The following is a 16,767-nucleotide window of genomic DNA, read 5'->3' on the forward strand; positions in this document are numbered from 1 at the left end:
TGTACTTCCCTGGGAATGGGGACTCCACAGATTTTAAATATCAGATGACTGGCCTCAATTTTCTTGATTTCTGAAGCGGGTGCTATGCAGTTTTAAATGGTATTTCCTCGGAAGCTGTCCTTTTTAACCTTCCCTTATTTCCTTATCCTTAGACAGAATAAAGTCGAGTAAGCAGGGTAATTGTCCTGGGCTTGTTCATGGCAGAGGTGCAGGTGGTGTGCATGGTCAGGGCACATGTCACTGAACTCTCACACCCCTGTGATCATGGGATACACCGGTTCTTGGAGCATCTTGTATACAGGGGCTCTCCAGGTCTACTGTGGGAAAAAGCGGGTAACCTGCTGCCCCTTTACAAGATCCTTAGGCTTTGCTTAGATGGAGGCAGAATACTACATTTATTTTCATCTCACACACTAAGAGTATTTGAAGCACTTGATTGCCCTAATGCTTGAGTCCCTGAATATTTTTTATCAACAGTGGTTGAGAGTAGGGGGTCTGAAGTCTCATTGGATTCAAATCCCACTCTTTTCAAGCTACTCTTTCAGTCTTTGTAGATGGAAGGATTACAGGGGATTTCCTTGTGGAGCATCGTGGAGACAACATGTGCAGTAATTGTACCTGGCCTGTGGTTAGAACTGGCGTAACGGTCACAGTCTTTCCCGGATGGGTAGCTCTGGGAGTCTGCCCTGTAGTCTTGGCTGGAGACTAATAATAGCAGTCCCAAATAGGTCACAGATGAGTAAGTACTGTCTCTGAAGTTTTTTTTTTTTCTCTGACCTCCAAGATGGGAGAACTTTCTATCATTTTCTTTTTGAACAGTGTTGACTCGCATAACTGATGTCTGAGTACATACCCATTGGTGAAGAATTCAGATATGACAGGTGACACTGGAAACCTCCTTGACCACCACCCTTAGCCCCAGCCCACCCCAGCTGAGGGAAGGCAGCTTGATCTATCATCCTGTGCATTCATGCGTGTATATATACATGTATATTTTTAGAAGATATACTGTGTGTCTTCTTAATACCAGTGTCCTCCTGCAACTAACTTTTTTAATCAACAGGTTTGGGGGAGCCCTTCCTATCAGTGATCCTTGTGTTTTATTCCAGAGCAGAAAATATGATTACTTATTGATAGACATTTAGGATTTTTCTCTAATTTTTGATATTATATACAAAGCTGCAGGGAGTGCACTTTTTCTTTCATTCATTCCCTCTCTTTTACCCTTTTCATTGCATTTCATGGAACTGACAAGTTGATCATTTGCCCAAGAAAGATCTTCAGCCCTGTCCATCCTGTTTTTCAGTCCATCTCTTGAGTCATTTGTATTTTAGCAAACAGGTGGGCAAGCAAGGAAGGAAGGTAGTTAATTCTTTATTTTTTAAGTGATACTTTAGGTTCTTCCAGATACTTGTTTTTGTTACTGCTTCCAGCATGGACATTCTCTTCTCGCTTTGTGAGCTCTGTCTCCTTTAGCACCTACTCATTTGTTTGCCCATTTGGTTCCTTACCTTTGTGGGGTTAGCTTTCTTGTTGTGCTAGGATGTGTGCTGATCTTGTTTCAGAGATGCCCTCGGAGTTAGTTTTTAAGGCTGAGTATGTTGCATGGCCCTCTTTTTACCTGTCACCCATGAGATGGGTCTGGAGAAGGGAATAGTAATCCACTCCAGTATTCTTGCCTGGAGGATACCAAGGACAGAGGAGCCGGGGAGGCTACAGTTCGTGGGAAAGAAAAGAGTCGGACACGACTGAGCGATTAACACACACATACATGAGATGGGAGGAGCCTGAGATGTGAGCAGGACAGGATGAGCCAGTAACCACGGAGTGGGGTGCAGGCACTCTCTGTTCTTTGCAGATGTGGCCATACTCTGCCTCTCCAAACGCACGTCTTTCCTGCAGAGGGCCTTCTGCTGCTCTTAGGGGTGCCAGCAGCTGAGGAGTTGGAGAGGGTTTGGCTGCCTGCCTGCTTCCCACTCTGCTTCTCCCCCACCTCACCCACCCCATCCCACCCAGGCTTTGTCATTTCCAAGGCACCACGCCCTTGACTCTTTGCAGCCATCCCCAACTGCCTGCACTTAGGCTGTGGTTTCCTAAGTTTGAGCCCATCTTTCTTTGAGTCCTTTGAGAGTAGTGAGAGTTTCCATTCCACTAGCAATCTGCTTCCTTTGCTCCCAGCATGGTTATGGATTTATATTCTGTATTATTGTTTTTAGTGCTGTTTCTTTTCTTTCTCTGCATTTTTAGCTGCTGTTTATACTTGAAGGGGAAGTCCAACACTTCCTTTTTTTCAGCCACACCAATCAGCTGATGGTCATAGCTGTGAAGGAAGTGACAGGGAGGAGGAGGAGGAAGGGTAGCTCCCTAGAGCAGCCGTGAAAGGCAGACTTGGGGCTTCTTTCGTCTTCCCTATTGCCCTGGGAGCTGGGCTAGCCCTTCTACAGCTTAGGCAGGAACTGTTTCTAGAGAGAGGGCTGCATTGTCAAGCCTTTAGTGATCATTAGGCAATTGCTAGTCCTGAATCATGTTTCTTAGAAGTGTGTGTAAGGATGCCTGGGATGTTAGAGGAGGGAGGGATCTTAGGGACCATCTAATTCAACCCCCTGAGAAGCAGTGAGACCCAGAAAGAGGATGTCACTTGGACTTGTCCAGCCGCTAAGTGATGCTGCTGTGAGTTGAAACCTAAGACCCAGATGTTTCCAATCCAGAATTAGACTCTGTATCCACTTCTCTGATGAGGAGCCTAAAGGGACCTGCTGTCATGCCTGGTGCTAAGAAGATTTAAAGTCCTGTTGGTGGAGGCAGCCAGGGGGCAGAAGCCCAGTTTGACATGTCGATTTTACTCTTTTACCAGCAGTTTTAGAAAACTTGTTATATTTATAAGCTTGTGTTGAGAAATTAAGCAAATTCAGTAGGAATAGGACAAAAAATTCCTGAATCCATGAGAGGTTAACGTGGGAATGTCTGATGCTTTTGCACATGTTGCTATCCAACTGAGATTGAGCTGACTTTCAAATCTGCCACCCAGAGTGAACTAAAGTAATGTGAGAAGCTTTAAGTAAGGTTTAAAAGGATACTCCGAGCCTTTGTCTGCTCAGATATCAGGCTGATATCTCTGCCACTGTCCCCACACAGGATAGAATCACTGCTGTCTGCACATGTTATTGTTGAGAGGGTTGGGAGGGGGCATACATGGGGTCCTGAAGATTAGAATGAAGGAGGAGATAAAGGAAAATTTCAAATGAAGTTCTGTTCTATGGTGGAAATATTTGTGATGCAGGTGGGATTTCAATGGTTTCAGCAAAGGAACGCAGGTTAACAACTGCAGGGGAAGGATGCCTTCTAGAAAGAATACAGAAAAGTCATGTATGTTTCCCCCAAGAAGCCAATACCTGCAAAACTATGTGCAAGATATTCCTTCTAGCGTATCCCTTTTCCAGAGAAAAGAATAGCTCAACTGGAATTCCATCACATCCACTAGCTTTATTCATAGTGATGCTTTCTAAGGCCCACTTGACTTCACATTCCAGGATGTCTGGCTCTAGGTGAGTGATCACACCATCGTGATTATCTGGGTCATGGAGATCTTTTTTGTACAGTTCTTCTGTGTATTCTTGCCACCTCTTCTTAATATCTGGAAACTATCAGCATTCACTAATAGAGGAATGGTGTGTTAGTTTCCTAAGGTCCTGGAGCATAGTACCACAGACACGTATCACATCACAGCCCTGAAGGCTGAAAGTCTGAGATTAAGGTGTAGGCAGAGTTAGTTTCTTCTGAGGCCTCTCTCTTTGGCTTATGGATGGCGTCTTCTCTCTGTATCTTTACATCTTCTTCCCTCTGTGCATGTATCTGTAATTTCCTCTTTTTATAAGGATATCAGTCATAGGGAATTAGGTCCCATGCTAATGACCTCATTTTAACTTACCTCTGTAAAGGCCTGATTTCCAGCATCCCATTCTGAGGTACTGGGGGTCTGGACTTCAACATGTTTATTTGCAAAGGGAAGTGGTTCCTCCCACAACAGGTAGTTAAGTGGAGCCTGCCAACCCCCCCATCCCCATCCCCTGACCATGGACTTGCTCTGTAGCCCCAGGAGCATGAAGGAGCTCTCCATTATCACGATGGAGAGATTTCTAAGCCAGCCGAAGGGAGCTCTGTGCACAAAAGCTTATGGAACAAGGTGTACATCACACAGAAAACTAAACAAGTTAAAATGCTCGCGATACAATCTTCCTTCCACCTTAGTCTGGCAATTTTATTTTATTTTTTTTAAAATGAAACCTGTGAGACCTAAAGGAAAAAAGATGAAAAGTAAGAATGATGAAGAGAGACAAATTCTACAAGATCTTAAGGGAAAACTGCAAAGGAAAGTGGGGCAACAGATCCAAATTCCACATGGAATTTGGTGCAAAGCAAGGGTGGCCTTTCCCATCAGTCAGGAAAGGGAGCATAGGTTATTAATTATTGGTTGTGAGAAAGCTGACTGATGACTTGGGAAAAATAAAGCTTTGCTCTCTATATGAAAATAAGTTCTGGATTGAACAAAGAATAAAAATATAACAGTGAAATCATAAAAGTGCTAGAAGAAAAGAGTTGAATTATAAAATAACTCTGGAGTGAAGGCCTCTCTAAATATGGTAGAAAATATGAAACCATGATAGAAAAAAGGTTGATGAGTATGATTTTCTAAAATTGCAAACAAGTCCTTATACAAAGGGAAAATATAAATAAGTGAGGGGGGGAACACAAAAGATACATTTATTTTCAAGGTCTGTGGTAAAGGATTAGTAGCTTTCATATGCTGTGCTGTGCCTAGCTGCTCAGTTGTATCTGACTGTTTTCAACCCCATGAACTGTAGCCTGCCAGGCTCCTCTGTCCATGGGATTCTCCAGGCAAAAATACTGAAGTGGGTTGCCATGCCCTTCTCCAAGGGATCTTCCCAACCCAGGGATCAAACCTTGGTCTCCCACATTGCGGGCAGATTCTTTACCATCTGAGCTACCAGGGAAGCCCTCATATGCAGTGAGTTCTTTCAAATCAATGAGAAAAATAAACACATTCCAATAGAAAGATCAGTCAAGGACACAAACAAGCAGCCCCAAATGCAAAGGAACCAAAAGCACAAGAATATGCTTTGCCTCTCTGTAAACTCACGTTGATTTAAGGGTTTATGGGATGGTGAAATGTGGGGAAAAGGGACACTCCCACAGGTCAGCGCCTGCAGGGCGGTTGGGTAATTTCTTTGGAAATGTAAAACACACGTGTTTGACTCAACAATTTCACTTTTAGGAACTTATTACACACATAAATTGATAAAACTGGGGAAATATATATATGCATATGGTAACTCATTGCAACATTTTATTTTGTAATAGGAAAGAAGGAAGGAAGAAAGAAATTTGTATCAGGCTTGATTAAATGAACTGTGGTCTATCCATGCACTGGAATCATATGTGGTCTTTTTCTTAAATGTGGACTCTTATAAAATAAAATAGAAAGATGGTCAAGTTAAATTCAGTGAAAAAGCAAGATGTAGTATATCACTACATTTTTAAAAACGCATGCACATAACAATGTAGGCTACATTGGAATGTTATTTGCTATATAAAGATGCAGGTCTGCTTATACCAGTGTGTGTGTGTGTGTGTGTGTGTGTGTGTAAATATGCGGAGAGATTCTAAAGCAAAGGCACTAAACTGTGAGCAGCAGTTATCTAGTGAGGGCAGCAGGGGAATTGGTTTGGAGAAAAAGAAGTGAAATGTGCATTTTTACTTTGCATACAGATGTTTCAGTGATTGTAATGAAATGATGAGGTTTGCTTATGGGGCTGGAGGCTAAGGAGGAAAAGACCAGGAACAGAATTCAGAACCAAAGCATCAGTTATGGCTGTTGGGACCCTACTACTGTCTCCAAGGTGTTAGACTTGGAGAGGTTGGGTAGTTTGCCCAGAGGTGTACAGCCAAGGTTCGCAACATGCCTGTACACAGCCATCATCTGAGCTTGTCTCACTCACGGATGCCCAGGCTGCCGCCAAAGTTTCTGACGTGGTCTGGCATGTGACCTGCCTTGGATATTTATCATTAAGGTCTCCTCACCCCTCTTGCACCAAGGGCAGCAGCCAAGGTTGAGAACCACCGGTTTAGAATTAGTTAGTGGAATTGCATAGCACACAAGCATAGCCAACACAGTTCCACCAAATGTGATTTTATTGGTTCACTGGGTATAGTGGCAGCTATGTGTGCCTTTGATTGAAGAGACTGGGCAGATTAGGTGTGAGAGAGAGAGAGAGAAGGGGAAAGGGAGAGAGAGATTGATTGAGAGGAGAGTAATGGAGATAGAGAAAACTCACATATTTTTATGCTTTAAGCACTCTACTCCTTGGAAACTTGCACTCATAACATCTGGAGGCCTGTGGAAGTTTTGGAAGCATGAGTGAGAACTTGAATGTGTTCTCAGCACCCTGCTGTGAGACTTGTAGGAGGTGAGCGCACCTGAAATGATTGTCCAAGAAAGAATGTGTGCACTGGTCCGATTAGACAAACCACTCACAACATTTTTTACCCAAGATAATGTGAACGATTCGTCCATCTTTCAGACTAGTTTTTAGCATTACTCCAAGTCCACTGGCCTTATTTACTCTCAGGCAGTGTGTCGTCTACCTGTTTCATGTGAGATGGTTTTTTCCCTCATGAGAAGGATGTAAATGAACTTACTCTGGGTGGAGAGCTGGGGGGGCTGCGGCTGGGTTTCTTGGTGACTGTGGCTTCTGGGCTTCGAAGGCTGCAGCATATGTTGACGAAGGGGCCGCTCTCTGGGTGGACCATTGGGGGATTCCCGGGTTCTGGGCTTCCTGGTACTGACCCTGGCCATCCAGGCATACATGAGGAAGCATTGAGCAGCACCCACATGGGAAGCCTCACATTTATATTTTATAATGAAACTTCTAGGACCATGACTGTGACATATAAATGTCCAGCTCTGAAAGTCCCTCTGGGAGATGGTGTGGGTGGTGGGAGCAAACCAAGCCCATGGCTCTAGCTCTGTTACTGACCAGGGTTTGTGGCCTCCTTAATCAATGGAAACTGGCCAGAGGCCGGACAAGGAATTCAAGTGAGGCTTTACTGGGGCTCCCACAGCAGTGGGGAGCAAAATCAAGGAACAATTTTCCTTGCTTGCTGCTCTAGTGGAAGTGCCTTAGTTCCTTATATGAAGTGAGGGTAGGTGGGTCCAGAGGTTAGACTGGAGGGGCGGCTTAGGTGGGCTGCCCATTACTTTAGTGGTGTTGAGTGCAGAGGGCATGCACAGTACTATACTTCTGCTTTCAGTCCACAGCTTTTGTTCCTGGCTCTTCAGAAGTGATGGTCGAGGCTTGCAGGTCTTTTTTGTATCTCATCCATAATTTGCCCCAATTGCACATGCACGCAGTTACTTTAGTCCCTTAAAGCTTCTCTGTAATTTTTTGCTTGAGGAGATATTTGTCCAGGTACAAACACTGCAACAAAGGGTCGCAGGTCCCAACCTGAGCTAGATGTCCTCACCTGGGCTAGGTGTCAGGGGTGAGCGGCAGGCAGTGCTCAATTCCATCATTCCTTGAAACTGATTCAGCCCTGGCCACCTCATCACCAAAAGAAGGCTGAAAAGACCTGCCCCAGGGTGACTGTGGCTCCAGAGACACTGTGCAGAGCGCTCAGCAGACTGGCTTGCAGACAGGTAGGCGCTCTGCAGGGCAGTCGTGGTTGGGTACAGGTAGTCAAGGAGCTACGTAGCCTCTGGTTACCTGGGGATTGAAAAGGAGGGTCTCCCGGGGCAAAATGACATTAGAGGACTTTATGGGAAGGTCACAGAAAGAGTCAGACCTAGACAATGTAGTAAAAAGCAGAGACATCACTTTGCCAACAAAGGCCTGTACAGTCAAAGCTATGGTTTTTCCAGTAGTCATGTATGGATGTGAGAGTTGAACCATAAAGAAGGCTGAACGCTAAAGAATTAATCCTTTTCAACTGTGGTGCTGGAGAAGACTCTTGAGAGTCCCTTGGACTGAAAGATCAAACTAGTCAGTCCCAAAGGAAATCAACCCTGAATATTCATTGGAAGGACTGATGCCGAAGCTGAAGCTTCAGTCCTTTGGCCACCACCTGATGTGAAGTGCCTACACAGTGGAAAAGACCCTGATGCTGGGAAAGATTGAGGGCAGGAGGAGAAGGGGACAACAGAGGATGAGCTGGTTGGATGGCATCATCAGCTCAATGGACATGAGTTTGAGCAAACTCTGGGTGATAGTGAAGGAGAGAGAAGCCTGGCATGCTATGGTTCATGGGGTTGCAAAGAGTCAGATGTGACTGAGCTACTGAACAATGAAAACAACACAGAGAGAGTGGCTCTGGCCCAAGTATCACTTGACTCTGAAGCAAGTGTGTGTCTATTCTTTGGTGGTGCCCTGGGGAACCCTGCTGGGTTTTAATAGGCAGCTCTTATGGAGTGTTCTTTCCTGTCCCCAAGTGACTGGACGAGGACAGTCAGCTCAGGGGCACTCTAACCCTGAAGCTCTAAAACACAATATGACCTTATTTTGGACCCCAGTCATGTACTTTTACATTGGTTTGGAGACCATGCTGAGGACACTGTTGTGAGCTCTATGCTTCCAGCATGGGGCTCTCTGCTCATGAGACTTTTAATGTCCCCTCCTTGCATTTCAATATGTCATGTAGGGTTTGAATACAGTAAGCTAGGTATTTTGAATAAAGTGTGTCTCTTGTTAATTAAGAGAAAACCTAGAGCCCCAAGTTTGGCCCAAGTAGGAAAAACATCTGGAAGGGAGAGGTGTCTGGACCACATAGTGTGTTCCTTGGGGTGAATTTATGAGAGTCCCTTTGCTGACCTGCAGTCCTGTCTCATTGGTCTGATGGAGGAACTGCCTGCTGCTGCCCTCTGACATCTTGCCCAGTTGAGGACACGTGACCTCTCTCCAGCTTCCCTGGCAAGGATCTAGAACTGTGCTGCTCAGAGCATTGCTTGCAGCCACATCTGGCTGTTTCTACTGCAAATACTTAAAATGAAATAAAATGTAAAAATCAGTTCTTGGTCACAGTGGCCACATTTCAGGGGTCACTAGCTTCATGTGGCAGGTGACTGTGTGGGGCAGAGTAGAACTAGTATCTCCATCACTGCAATATGGTCTTGGGACAGATTAACCACTCTGTGTTATACCCGGGCCCTATGGGGTCCTTCCTGGGGAGTCAGGAGACACAAGTTTCTGTCCCCTGCACACCTTTCCTCATTCTTGATACTGCTGTGTGTCAGCAGTGCATTGTTGCACTCTTTTCCACGTGTGGATCCGGGGTGGCTCCTGTTTCTTTAAAGGACTCCAGCCTCGGAGGTGATGGTGGCAGCAGGATGCCCACATCCCTGAGGTGAGACCACAAGAATCAGGTCTGGCCCTTTCATTCCCAACACAGCAACCTCCATCAACACAGATACACACACAGCACACATACATGTGCGTGCACACACATGCACATGTACACACACCATGACAGTCTAGTTTAGTGACAGGTTACTCACATAGGGCCTGAAATGGTTCCCAGATGTGCTCTTGGAGCAGTCTAATGGGAACCCCATCTTGGAGAATACTAAGTAATATATCTTGGAGTTAAGCAAACTTGATTTAGTATAGTTTTTGAAAGAATAGTTTTTTGTTCAAAAGGATTTAGAGGTAATGGGGAAAATTTTAGTACTGATTAACTTCTCTGCAGTAAAATAGAATATCCAACGCCATTTTCTCAAAATATCTGGAATCCAAAGTCTGTCCATTTTAAAAGGAAGATTTGAAGAGGGGGTGTATTCTTCCTCCAGGCAGAATGAGGAAAACACCACGCTGATCACATGACCATGCTCTGTTCCTGCCAATACAAGAAAACAAGACTCTCACTTCTGGGAACGGAACGTGACCACGTGCACTTGAGAGCTCCGACGGCAGTGGAAAGGGCAAGGCGGGCTGAGAGGCAGGTGCATCCTGTGGCGGGCAGCACCCGTGGAGCCTGTGATGGGGCGGGGACGGGCAGAGGCTGGGCGCCTGCCCCGTCCCCAGGTTCCAGCTTTGCCTCATCCTCCTTCTGGGCGGCGTGAGAGAGATGTGACATTTGCCTGTCTCTGAAATTCCTGTGCTGCTCAATTTCGGGAGAGATAAAATACCACAAGAGAAGCAGTTGGAAGGGTTTGCGAATTATAGAACTTCCTTTCATGATTCAGCCCGACATCAGGAAGTGGAGCAACACGTGTGGATTCCCAAGCTGACTTCATGCCCCACCCCATCCCCGGCCGTTACAACGCAGGCGCGATGGGCAAGGAGGCCTGGAGGGCAAGATGCTTTTACCTGAATCGCTGAGTTAGCAAAATCAGTATGTCTAAAAGTCAGTGTGTGAGGAGGCTTTATTGAACTAAACATGGTTTCCTGAATGCCTTTCTAATTTCTTCTTTAGAGTTCTATGTAAAACTTTGAATTTTCTATTCTTTCCATTTTTCTTCTGCTCGGTAGCCCACGCTGTTGCTCACATCATCAGCCAGCTCTGTTTGGACCAGTTTTGAACCTTCGGTACAGAGGCAATAATTCTAGAACTGTGGTTCTCTGTCCCCACTGCTCACGAGAATCACTTGGAAAATTAAACAGACAGACAGTGCTATCTGGGCCCCACCTCTGGAAGTTCTGAGTTTGGGTTAAGGCACGTTCACCAGTACTTACGGTACCCGGGTGGTTGTTACCTGCTGTCCACGTGAAGATTCACTGTTCTGGCCCAGAGCTTTGCTATTGAACTTATTGTTGAAAACATTCTTCTGTGATTTTATGTGCTCACTCCACACTGGGGGCAGTAGTGCAGGCCGTCACACTTAGACTCTGTAGGCTGCTGTACCGACCTCTGTCCTCCCACCCCCATCTGCACAGGTAAGAAGCATCTTTTCTTGGAGGTGTAATGGGCTTGCTTGGCCTTTGGACTCTTGGCAGAAGCATTAGAACCTTCTTACCACGCACAGTACTTTTAGTCCCTGTCCTGAAATTTTGATGTTTGCAGCCAGCCCTTAGCTCAGCTGAACCTTTTGTTTCTGGTCTAGACATGCCCGACCCCTCTGGGAACATCGGCCCTCTGTCTGCTGGCTTGGAGCATGGCTGAGAAGAAGTCTGAAGCCCAGAACTTTCCTTCCTTTTGTAAGATCCTGGATAAGGGAATCCAGGGGAAGTTGAAATTTAATTGAAGCTCTAAACATCTGTACCACCCCTTTATTTAAATTCTCCACTTCAGGAATGTCAATCTTACATACTTTGGATCTCCTTTGTCCTTCTAGTCTTCTTCTGTTGATTCTTCCACTCTTTGTTCATTTCATTTTTCTCAAGCTACTCCATCCTGTCCACCGCCTTATTCACGGTGTTAGTCGTCTGTTCTCTTTTTTTCTGTTGGAAATGACAGACATCATTTCTTTCCTGTGTTTCCCCCTGATTGCCGGCTTATTTCCCACGACTTTTCTTGCCTCCCCACCTCATCCTCTGCCTTTCATGTCTCCATTTAGAGCTTCTGTTTCTAACAGTGGCTGTTTTGTTAAGTCCTTTGGCTCCATGGCTGTATGTGTGGCTGTGATTTCATCTGCCCCTTGGGATGATTTTCCAGCCACTGTTCTTTGTGTGCTATTTGTTTCTCTTGTTGCTTCTCTCCTTTTTCTCCCCTTAGTGTCACTGTACAGACGCAAGGTAAGTTCCTCATCTTGGAAAAGAATCATATCAGGGAGAAGCCTAGGATGTATTCTAGCCTAACAGAATCTTTTCCTCATTTTCAGTAATGCTGTGTGTGTGTCTGTGTGTGTGTGTATGTGTGTGAGAGGGAGGAGAGAAAGGAAGGAAGGAAGGAAGGAAGGGAGAGAATTGGCTAAACCTTTACTTGGAAAAGGTCAGTTTTCATTCCAATCCCAAAGAAAGGCAATGGCAAAGAATGCTCAAGCTACCGCAAAATTGCACTCATTTCACACGCTAGTAAAGTGATGCTTAAAATTCTCCAAGCCAGGCTTCAGCAGTATGTGAACCGTGAACTTCCAGATGTTCAAGCTAGTTTTAGAAAAGGCAGAGGAACCAGAGATCAAATTGCCAACATCTGCTGGATCATTGAAAAAGCAAGAGTTCCAGAAAAACATCCATTTCTGCTTTATAGACTATGCCAAAACCTTTGACTGTGTGGATCACAATTAACTGTGGAACATTCTGAAAGAGATGGGAATATCAGACCACCTGACCTGCCTCTGGAAAAAACCTGTATGCAGGTCAGGAAGCAACAGTTAGAACTGGACATGAAACAACAGACTGGTTCCAAATAGGAAAAGGAGTATGTCAAGGCTGTATATTGTCACCCTGCTTATTTAACTTATATGCAGAGTACATCATGAGAAACGTTGGGCTGGAAGAAGCACAAGCTGGAATCAAGATTGCCAGGAGAAATATCAATAACCTCAGATATGCAGATGACACCACCCTTATGGCAGAAAGTGGAGAAGAACTAAAGAGCCTCTTGATGAAAGTGAAAGAGGAGAGCGAAAAAGTTGGCTTAAAGCTCAACATTCAGAAAACTAAGATTATGACATCTGGTCCCATCACTTCATGGCAAATAGATAGGGAAACAGTGGAAACATTGGCTGACTTTATTTTTCTGGGCTCCAAAATCACTGCAGATGGTGATTGCAGCCATGAAATTAAAAAATGCTTACTCCTTGGAAGGAAAGTTATGACCAACCTTGACTGAAGCGACTTAGCAGCAGCAGCAGCAGATAGCATATTAAAAAGCAGAGATATTACTTTCTCAACAAAGGTCTGTCTAGTCAAGGCTATGGCTTTTCCTGTGGTCATGTATGGATGTGAGAGTTGGACTATAAAAAAAGCTGAGCGCTGAAGTATTGATGCTTTTGAACTGTGGTGTTGGAGAAGACTCTTGAGAGTCCCTTGGACTGCAAGGAGATTCAACCAGTCCATCCTAAGGAGATCAGTCCTGGGTGTTCATTGGAAGGACTGATGTTGAAGCTGAAACTCCAATACTTTGGCCACCTGATATAAAGAGATGAGTCATTTGAAAAGACCCTGATGCTGGGAAATATTGAGGGCAGGAAGAGAAGGGGATGACAGAGGATAACATGGTTGAATAGCATCACCGACTCAATGGACGTGAGTTTGGGTGGACTCCGGGAGTTGGTGATGGACAGAATCTCCTCTCTACCCCCATGGGATGGCTGGCTTCCTTCCCCCTGCTTAGTAGAAGCTCCAGCTCAGCAGGCTTTGGCGTCTGCAGAAGCACCTCTGCTTCCTGACCATCTTCCTTAAAGGTATTCATGCCCCCAGGACAAGCCTTTGCTGCATCTTGCTGCTCCCTTCAGATTGTTGATCAGGGTGAGTGGCGTCTGTTAGTTCCATGGCATTTCTCTTGTTCTTTCTAGAGGGTGATTTTAAAGTGAAGGGAATTGTGACATCTTTATCAACATCCAAGCTATCTGATATTTTGATATTTATCATATATGACAACCTAGCATGTTTCACATTTTCACGGAACAACTACATTTCTACAGGAATAGTTAAGAACAAACACACAGAAAACAACTTCAGAATGACCAGAAAAGTTCATGTGACACTCTTTGCTTCTGCCAGCCTCTCCCAATCTACCTGTCCAACCAAGGCTGTTTTGTTGGCTGGTTTCTTGATCTGTTCATTATATTGATTCACTGAATACCTCTCACCAGCAGGAACGGTGCTAGGTGCTGGGACTGTTGCAGTAGCCAAGATCCCTCTCTGCACTTAAGCTCTATACAGTCAAGTTGAAAGAAAGAGCAGGCCCAGTACCAGGTCTTGATCAGATATAATCTCATTTATTCTTCACTGCAACCATTTAAAAATTTCAGAAAAGTGCAACATCACTCATAATTAACAAACACTGCTGATTTACCATTTTTTCCCTTTCTTTCCTCTAAAACAAGAGCATCCCAAATAAAGTAGAAGTTGTACCCTTTTTGTGGAGAGTAACTTCCCAAGGCTGGAGAGCTGGTGAGCAACAGGCCCCTGTGGGTGCAAAGTCTGTTTATTCCCTTACTTATTTGCTGCATTGCCTTGTGTACATGGCGTTGATTATGTCATGTGAGCTGTACAACTCATCTACAGCAAACATCAACACCCACGATAGTAAACCAGACAGACTTTTCTTTACATAGTAGACTGATTTTTAGTAAATGTAAATACTGCTTACATTTTTTTGAGAGTGCCAAGATTCATCTTATTCAAGAGCCAAGCAAATAAAGGAAAGCATAGTTATCAGGAGCTGAGATGAATTGAGATATAAATTTTCCAAATATTAGTATCTCTTGACCCTTGTATTGATGTTTTACAATAGCCTGTACTTTCCCATCTAGTTTGTGACCACTGAGCCCCCTTGTGAATAAAGAATGAATGTGAGACTTATATTTCGCTTTCCACAGATTCCATATTTGTCAATTTGCCTGCTCACCAAATTTTTTTTGTGATCCCTGAATCAGTACCCATGGTGCTTCTGTGGCTCTTTGTGGACATGTGCAGAGCAGCAGAATACTTGAGTCATCTGATGTGCTTGTTCCTAGCTTAGGCTGAATAAGGTGAAGTTCTCAGCTCACCCCAAGAACAGTGTTCTTTTTGATATCAATTGAGTGGTGTATTTTTTGTGCTTTTTGTTGATGATTTTGCTGTTTAAATTGACTCCCAAACACAGTGCTGAAGTGCCATCTGGTGTGCTGCGTACAGGAAGGCTGTGATGCACCTTAACAGGGAAAACACATGTGTAGGACAAGTTTCCTTCCACCGTGGGTCATAGGGCTTTTGGTGTGAGTTCAATATTAATGAATCAACTATATATATATATATATATATATATAAAATAAGGTTTCTTTAAACAGGAACATCCATAAAACAAGGTTATGTATTATTTGGTTGGTGAAAAGATGCCCTGAGACTCTTAGGAACTTAGCCGTATATTGCCCCTAGCAGCAATGGGTTCAGTATTTGCTAACTCAGTGTTAGTGGCAACTTTATAAAACATAACTACCACAAATAACTAGGGATGGCTGTATTTTATTTCATTTTTGTACAAATCAGGGAAATAATTTTTAAAACCCAGTTAAATTTGACTGTTTTTATGAGACATGGTTTTGAAACAAATGGACTGTTTTATAATCCAGTGAACATCTCCTTAGCCTTGCATTTTGTATAGTTATTAAATTAGCAGGTTTTTTCTTGAGCTCCTACCGTGAGGCTGTCACTCCTGTCGTACCAGGAGGACATTGATGAACAGGTCCAGAGGTCAGACGAATCCATTTAATTCATCAGAATTTAAAGTCCTAACAGTAGGACTTCCCTGGCAGTCCAGTGTTTAAATCTGTGCCTTCAAGTGTAGGAGGTGCAGGTTCGATCCCTGGTGGGGGAGCTAAGATCCCACATGCTGTGCAGCCAAAAAAACCAAAGCATTATTGTAACAAATTCTTTAAAGATTTTAAAAATGGTCCACATCAAAAAAATCTTCAAAACAGAAAACATCCTGACATTTCATCAAGGTCATTTCTGTTTAAACTTGGTAGCAAACCTAGTGATTTCTCAAAATAAGAATCAAATTCTTACACGAGTGTTTTTCTTAATGAGAGATTAATTTTTCATAGCCAGTATTTTTAAGTAAATATCTTTATCATAACCAGGGACTGATTTTATGGCAAGTTCTCTCCCCCCTAGCTGCACAGTGGGAAGTTGGTAATGATATACAGTAATATGCACCCACCAGAAGGTCCTCGTGGCTCACTGTATTCAGACCCTTCAGTCATCACAGGTCATATTTGGCCTAGGCTGACTCAGAGGCTGTCAGACAGAAACCCCTCTGCACAGCAGGATGCCAACAAGCATTGTCCTCCAGTGAGGTCTTTATTGCATCATATAACTCAGGTGTAAAAAGACAGGTCCACACCTGGAGCATGCCTGGGAAGCCAGCACTCTCTTTGTACAATATTTAAGACAGCTTCAGGGTCCCACTGGAAACAGGCCAAAGCTTTGGTTTTTGTCAGAAATTTATAGTTCCCCCAGTCCAGATGCAATTTATAAAATAAAATGCTAATTAGCATGAGCATAAGCAGTGCTGCCTAAATAGGTGGGCACCACCCAGCCAATAGGAGAAGGGATCTTCTAGGGGGAGCAGAGTCTATTTTTCAGGTGGGAAATGTTGAACCTAAACAATTCTTGTGAGAAAGGTCCTATGTTCCTTGGAGGGTAAAATGGTAGTCATTTTAGCAGCTGGAGGTTTCTGTGAACAAAATATTTTAGGTAACATCATAATAGAGAATCTTTTGTTTTAGGCTCTGTGTTTTCAAAATTTCTTGTACCTTATTCTTTGATACTCTCCATCACTTTATATGCTTGGAGGGAGGGTGTTTGGGTCTAGCAGGCTGTGGTCATCCCCACTTTTTCCAGCAAGACCCATGTGCTGTACTTAGTCACTCAGTCATGTCTGACTCTTTGTGACCCCATAGACTGTAGCCCACCAGACTCCTCTGTGATGGGATTCTCCAGACAAGAATACTGGAATCTCCTCCTCCAGGAGATCTTCCCGACCCAGGGATAGAACCAAGGTCTCCCACATTGCAGGCAGATTCTTTACCATCTGAGCCACCTGGTTAGCCCTAGTAAGACCCATAAATCCATACTTTTTCCAGTAAGATCCGTAAAGCCCAGAGATGTT

At 44.2% G+C, this 16,767-nt stretch overlaps 1 protein-coding gene across 6 annotated transcripts in view; it reads left to right on the forward strand.

The window, feature by feature from the left end:
- SYK (spleen associated tyrosine kinase) overlaps positions 1 to 16,767 on the forward strand; it is a 104,506-nt gene that overhangs the window by 5,492 nt on the left and 82,247 nt on the right. The window contains exon 2 of one of the 6 annotated variants that reach the window (XM_070459405.1): positions 11,111 to 11,204. The exons of the other annotated variants lie outside the window; for them this stretch is intronic. The gene's annotated coding sequence lies outside the window, so the exon portion shown is untranslated. The remainder of the gene's footprint in view (positions 1 to 11,110; positions 11,205 to 16,767) is intronic. 6 annotated transcript variants of the gene reach the window in all.

Source organism: Odocoileus virginianus, chromosome 31 (assembly GCF_023699985.2).
Source record: "Odocoileus virginianus isolate 20LAN1187 ecotype Illinois chromosome 31, Ovbor_1.2, whole genome shotgun sequence".
In the NCBI taxonomy this organism is placed as follows: Eukaryota; Metazoa; Chordata; class Mammalia; order Artiodactyla; family Cervidae; genus Odocoileus; species Odocoileus virginianus.